The following is a 7,329-nucleotide window of genomic DNA, read 5'->3' on the forward strand; positions in this document are numbered from 1 at the left end:
TATGAAACCCCCTAATTTGTGTTTATACTCCCAATTTTGCTTTTGTCAGAGAATCCATGTTTTAAATGTCAACCAAATAATATCCTCAAAATTTTTGGATTTTCATGCAGCAGAAATAAAACCCACCATATTATGATTTATGAGATGAAACAAAAAAGTGTCGCCTTTGACACTAGGAGCAAGAGAAATGAGGAAAATAAAGTTTCAAAAGGATTAAATATTGGAGCTGTTAGAGGTAAATCAGGCTTGCTGATGCAAAGCATGCAGGAAGACATTTGGATTAAAAAAATCCCCCAAGTCCTTCTCTTTCGCATTTCAATCATAGATAAATCCTTTCGAACAATTTGCATCTACTGTGAGCAATAAAAAAAGTGTATAATTTTTGACAAAAGCTCTTTGAACTTGGCTGAAGTATATAGTATAATGGGGAAATTGATAAAGTGGTGGATGTATATCAACACCCAAATTCTGCCAGCAACCCAGCTGGATATGGATTTGTTGGATGGGACCATCTGGAAGCACCGTATCGGTTACCAAGCTGCATCTATACACTTCTTAAAGATTGTAGTATGCAATTGAGGCGTTAGCTTGCTTATCTCTTCCATTTCCGCCATTATAATATTCAGAACTTACTTTCCTAAAGAGATTTCAGATCTTGCCCTCATATTTCAACATGTAAGCTGTGACAAATCCAGCAAAGGGAAAGGAAATCTATGCACATCAGCTTCACCAGTAGTCACCACATGAGCAGATCCCATTTTTGAAGTGATGAAATCACTTCACATCCCTCACAACAATATCTCTGTTCACAATTTTTGTAATGAACTTGGTTGCTTCATGGTAATCCCCACACACCCTAAGGTTATTTATGATCAATAATTTGGTTCCTGGCCCTGTGTTTAAGAGATCATAAGCAATAGCAAGCCTCCACTGTGATTACACAACTTTTTATTTTTGACTTCCTCAGCAAGGGAATGCAACACAAATTCAATCTTTGGGACATATCCAATAGCTCTCATTTCATGATCCAACTTATCCAAAAGTTGCATCATATTTTCATATTGATAATGGCTTTTATCTTCCATAAGAAAAGCATGAAGTTTCCCTTTCACTTCTACTACACTATACCTTGGCACTTTCTTCATCCCTGTCTTTTTCATGATTTTCCTAACACTAGCTACATCATCCTAGTTCCTCGCCTTTGCATAGTAGTTTGAGACCAAAGAATAAATTCTCAAGTCCCAGTTCCTCGCCTTTGCATAGTAGTTTGAGACCAAAGAATAAATTCCCAAGTAATCCGGATTTAACTCAAGAAACCTTCTTTGCAGCCATCTCTCCAATAAACAACATATTATTTTTGTAGCAACCTGCCAGGAGAGCAACCCAAACAGCAAGCCCCAATTCAGCATTCATGGAATCTATTAGTGAAAGCTCAAAAATGTGTCGAAAACACAAGAGCTGTTTAGACCCCCAAAACAAAGTTATGGCTTGGTTGATTTTACACTAACCAATACTAAGAGCGGAATAGTGTAAGCACAAGCGTATAAACAAGAGAATTACTCTAATCCATATTTAAAGCAACATAACAGTGGTTTCTCCAAAAAAAAAAAAAAAAAAGCAACACAACAGTAAAAATGAAATGAACAAGAGTAGGGAAGAAAAATGCAAACATAGATAACACCGAGACATATTATCGAAGAGGAAACCGAAGAACTTGGCGAAAAACCTCTCCGTCGCCCTCCAAGCGGAAATCGATCCACTAGACAATCAGTTGGGATACATGGGTGGGCAAGAGACCCTTCAAGCCTAATTTACCCTTTGTACTTAAGCCCTCCAAGCTCTTACTCCAACAAGGCTTTTCGGAACCGTGTCTTGTCTAGTTCTCCGGATCCCGCAACAAGCTCCATGTTGCATCTGCCATCCTTGGCTTCTTCCATTGCTTCCCAGCAGCACCAAAACTCCACTTGACACTCTCAAAGGGTGTGGTAAGTGTTTGGGCTATCAACCTCTCAATGGTATGAAAATAGAAAGGTAGGAGATGAGGAAATTCCCAAAACAAATGTGTAGAGGATTGTGGGTATAACAATCTCTAACTCTCAAGGTGTTTGGCTAGGGTTTTCTCTCAGAAACTCTCTACTTTATATATGGGTAATGTGGGTATAAATAGTGTAGGCACAAAAAGTGTGTATTAGGCTAGACAGGCTGGCAGAACAGAATGCCTCGCGGGTGTCTCGCAGGAAGGCCTTACCCGTGAGATAATCGCGAGACATAGCTGTGTCTATCTGGCCTAACTCTTTGCATTCCAGCATGTGCAGGGCACATGAGTTACTTTGCGGGATGCTAAGTCGCGAGTTACCTGTGAAAACACTTCATTCTTCAATTGCTTGAGTCTTCACACACTCTCTCTCTAACACACAACCCTTACAAAGAAATCTTACAATAAACACAGGGTACAAACGATTGAATAAAATTACAATTAAATTTGGCACGGAATATAAGCCAACAAAAACACATAGTTGTAAATAACAACTTTACAATTAGCTCGCAAGCCTTTTCAACTTGACCTGTGCAAGCCAAAAGATCAATCACACAAACATAATGCTTTTCAATTCGAGGGACCTTATATTCACTAACCACGTGATTAAACCATATAGGTCATCTTCCACAAGACCTGAGTGACTGAAGGCTGAGAGAAGGGAAGAAAAAGTAACATGATCTGGTTTTTGACTTGTTTTTGTCATCTCTAGGAAGAGTGATAGAGCTTCTTTTCCATGCCCATGAATTCCAAAGCTGGTTATCATTGCACTCCAAGAGATTGAGTCTTTGCAATTTATCTGATCAAACAGAGTGCATGCCCAAGAAAGGGCTCCACATTCGGAATACATGTTAATCACTGCAGTACCTAAAACTTGATCAAAATCAAGCCTTCTCACAATATATTTGTGTAGATTTACCCAATTTTGAAAACCTAACTTGTGAACATGCTAGAAGTGCACTCAAAAGACACTAAATATGGTCTGTTTCCATAATCCTGCATTTCTTATATGGCAACTTCTTGAAAACATGACAAGCAAGCTTCAAATGTCCATTCTTGGCATACATAGCCACAAGGCTAGTTTGAACTACAAAGTCCATTTGAAGGTTTTTTCGAATCAAATACCCATGAAAAAGTCTACGACCATGTTAATTGGGATGCCTTGTTCTATCTATTGGATAGGATGGGTTTAAAGGTGAAATCGATTGGGTGGATTAAGGCATGTGTCACTGTTGTCCGATTTTAGTTCTAGTGAATGGATCCCCTAAAGGATTTTTTGGAAGCTCATAGGGTTTAAGACAAGATGATCCATTATCCTCTCACATTTTCCTTTGATTATGGAGGTCTTAAGCAGGATTCTAAGAAAGACTGAGGAATGTGGTCTGATTCATGGTTTTCATGTGGGATCGGTGAACTCTATTGGTGTGCGCATTTCTCATTTGTTGTTTGCGGATGACACTATTTTATTTTGTAATACTTCTAGGGAGCGGCTGCTTTCTATAAGGTTGGCCTTGTCGTGTTTTCAAGATTTTACAGGGTCGAAGGTTAATGTGGGGAAAAGTGAGATTGTCTGCATTAGGGAGGTGAATAATCTGGATGCTTTGGCTAATATCCTTAGTTGCAAGGTGGGTAGTTTGCCTATGAAATACTTGGGGATGCCATTTGGTACTTCATTTAAGACAGCTTCTATTTGGAATCCCATTCTAGAGAAGATGGAGAAGAAATTATTGGCATGAAAACGCCTCTATTTATCAAAGGATGGAAGGCTCACTTTATTGAATAACCCTCTTTCTAGTTTTCCAACTTATTTTTTATCATTATTTATTATTCCTAAAGTTGTGGTTGCTAGATTGGAAAGAATCCAAAGAAACTTTTTATGGGGATCTTCTAAGGGTAGTTTCAAATACCCTTTGGTGGCTTGGGAGAAGGTTTGCTCACCTATTGAAATGGGTGGATTAGGGATAAGAAATGTAGTGTCCTTTAATCAAGCTTTATAAGGGAAGTGGTTGTGGAGGTACGGGCATGAAGTTACTCATCTTTGGCGGAGGGTTACATCCACTACATATGGGAAGGGTAAAGGGGTTGGAGTACTAAAGTTTGTAGGAGGGCTCATGGGTGTGGTTTGTGGCATAGTATTAGTGAAGGGTGGGAGAGCTTTTCTAAGAATTTTTCTTTTCTTATGGGTGATGGTACTCAAATCCTCTTCTAGCATGATAGATGGGTTGGGTTTGATCCCCTTAAAATCCTCTACCCTGAGTTATATGTGATTTCGGTAAACAAGGAAGCTTGTATCTTTGATGTTTTGTGTCAACAGGAGGGAGAAAATGTTAGATATTGGAACTTGAGATTTTATTAGGATTTTCAAGACTGGTAGGTTGCTGCATCTTTTTCTCTACATGATTTTATTCCAGCTCATCTTCCACGGGGAGTAGGTTGCGATTCTCTGTGTTGTGGCCTTAATTGAAGTGGTAAGTTTGATACTCGTTCCTTTTATAATGAGTTAAGGGAGGCCCCCAACTCTATTTTCCCTTGGAAGGGCATTTGGAATGTAAACGTTCCCAAAAGGCTGGCTTTTTATTGTGGACAGCAGCCCATGATTGCATTTTTACTTTGGACAATCTCACGCTTAGGGGTCGCTCTTTGGCAAATCGGTGTTGCATGTGCTGGCGTAGTGGGGAATTTGTAGATAATCTCCTTTTTCATTGTCACATAGCACATTCTTTATGGGTTTTTATGCTTCAGGCTTTCGGTATTTAGTGGGTCTTGCCTGACTCTATGGCGTAATTATTATGTTGTTGGAGTTTTTGGCTTGGGAAATATAATTCAGATATTTGGAATTTAATTCCAGGTTGTTTGATGTAGACTATTTGGACAAAACATAATCGACATTCCTTTGAAGATTCTGTGAGAAGTTATTGGTTGAGTTAAAAGGCTTGTGCCAGGGTAGTCTTTTTGAGTGGTCTTGGTGCTGGGGTTTTATAGTTTGTTCTTCTCTTATACAGTTTATTTTCTTCTCTTAGTTTACTCTCCTGATTTCTTTTCTCTTAGTTTTATGTTAGTACTTTTATGTGTTTATCCTCATGAACACAATGTATGTTTCTTTTTTATTATTTCATCAATAATAGTACTCACATTACCTATCAAAAAAAAAAAAAAAAACCATGAACAGTAAGACCTAATTTTAAGTTCCCAAGATTTGCACAAGCCTGTATCAACCCAAACATCACAACCCCATCTCCTTCCATTCCCGCCTTTAGGACTTGCCTATACATATCAACCGCTTCCATTGGCTGCCCACCCTGTGCAAACCCACCTATCATAGTTGTCCAACAAACAAGATCCTTTCTTGGCATCCTATCAAACACCACAGTTGCTTCATCCATCTTCCCACACTTTGCCTACAAATTCAAAACAGAAGACCCAACAGACACATCAAACTCAAACCCACAATGCCTCACTTGACACTAAATTTCCTCCCCTGTATTCAAATCTGCCAAGCTCATGCATGCCTTGAGGGCAACTGTGAAAGTCGAGCTGTCAGATCTAAGTAACACCATCAAAGGTCATCTGACAATATAGATGTAAAACTTCAACTGGGTGCTCTTTTTGCAAATATGCAATGATCATGGCGTTCCATGCATCTATGCCTCTTTGAGGTAATACATCAAACACTTTTCAAGTAGTTTCAACTTTCAATGTCACCCATATCGTTGATAGTGAATTTGGCAAGCCTTGCTAGTAGACGTAGGCTTGGAATTGGCCAAACTACATTAAATATTGTTGTTTTGTGTGGATGTTTTATATTATTTCTCGAGTAAATGTGCTTTAGCTAGCCCCAAATAACAACAATTGGTATCATTGTTGTGATCACAACCAAGGAAGGTGAAGAGTTTTTAGATTGGAAGAATACCAAAAGATGAAATATAATGCTTTAGAACTTAATTATGTAGAGAAGATAATATAATCAATTATAATATATTGAACATATATTATACATGAGGCCAAAAGTTAATTGTCACAAATTCTAAATAATTTCTGCTTAAAAAAAAAACAAAAACAAGTTCTAAATAATTTATAATAAAAATACAAAAAGAAATCACATGAATGATAGACTATTTCTAAAACTCTATGGTTACCACCATAATACAATTGAAACAAGGTTGTATATGTTTAGGGTCGAGGTGACTCAATATTGTCTCGATGAATAAGATCTACATTGATGCAAGGCCAAGTTGTTGCGTGTGTTGGGTCACCACCAACCACTAGCACCACATTTGCTCTCAATGGCATTAGCAAGCACCGAATTTCAACTTTTTTGCAGATCTCAAATTGTTTTCTAAAATGAATGAAACCATACTAGTAGGTAAATCTTACTTAAAAATATAAGAATTTGTGGAAAAAAATTAATATATTTCATTCAGTCAATCCCATTCAAAGCAATCTGCTAACCACATGTACTAACTGTAGTTGTGTTACATCACATTATTTAACAAAGTATTCTTCTCATCCTTTTGTTGCAAACTACCTCTTACTCACCCATGGGTTTCAATTAGTACAACTAGAAAGTCTTTTATTCTTGAATAATTGGGTTTGGTCCCGCATAAGTAGAAACCAGTTGAGCCACAGGTTTAAAATATAATCCTATTTATCATTGGAAATAAATAAATAAATAAATAAATGACACTCCTACTCACACTCAAACACAAACATGTTATTGTGCAAACTGGACTAATTTTGGTTCTTCAAACCTAGATTTTAGTTTGCAAATCAAATTCTGTAATCTTCCATTTATTTAACATTGTTTTACCTGGATTCGTGGAATATACTATTAAAGTTCACGTCAAATTCATTGGTATACATAGAAACCAAACACAAAATGTTAATTAGGATCTCCAATTTTGCTCTACAAAATTCAGTTTCAATTCCAGAATGATAACAAAATATTACTGACAGGTATAGCAAATAGGAAAAAATAAATAAATAAAAAGAAATTTCACATAAAGAAGTATAGGTCAATCAAATTCTAAATTCAAATAACAAAGCAATCAAAAACCTTTGCACTCAATGATTCTTTTCATTTCTTCATTATCATTTTAGAGCTTAACTTCCCAATTATCCCAAAAACTTAAACTATTAAAAATTGTGAATTGAATCATTTAATCATAATTCTAACATAAAGCTTAACTTCCATTTGGGTATATACGAAATTCTGTGTGTGCATGTTTTTTTTTTTTAAAAGAATTGGAGAACGAAAAAAAAAAATTTCACTGAAACAAAAATTGCAGATAAAGAGA

At 36.9% G+C, this 7,329-nt stretch overlaps 1 pseudogene; it reads right to left on the bottom strand.

Annotated features, from left to right (window-relative positions):
• Positions 1-234: 234 nt before the first annotated feature.
• Positions 235-6,575, bottom strand: LOC112030784 (putative pentatricopeptide repeat-containing protein At3g25060, mitochondrial; annotated as a pseudogene).
• Between the last annotated feature and the right edge of the window lie 754 nt (positions 6,576-7,329).

This window comes from Quercus suber, unplaced genomic scaffold, assembly GCF_002906115.3.
Source record: "Quercus suber isolate HL8 unplaced genomic scaffold, Cork oak 2.0 scaffold_253, whole genome shotgun sequence".
Classification (NCBI taxonomy): Eukaryota; Viridiplantae; Streptophyta; class Magnoliopsida; order Fagales; family Fagaceae; genus Quercus; species Quercus suber.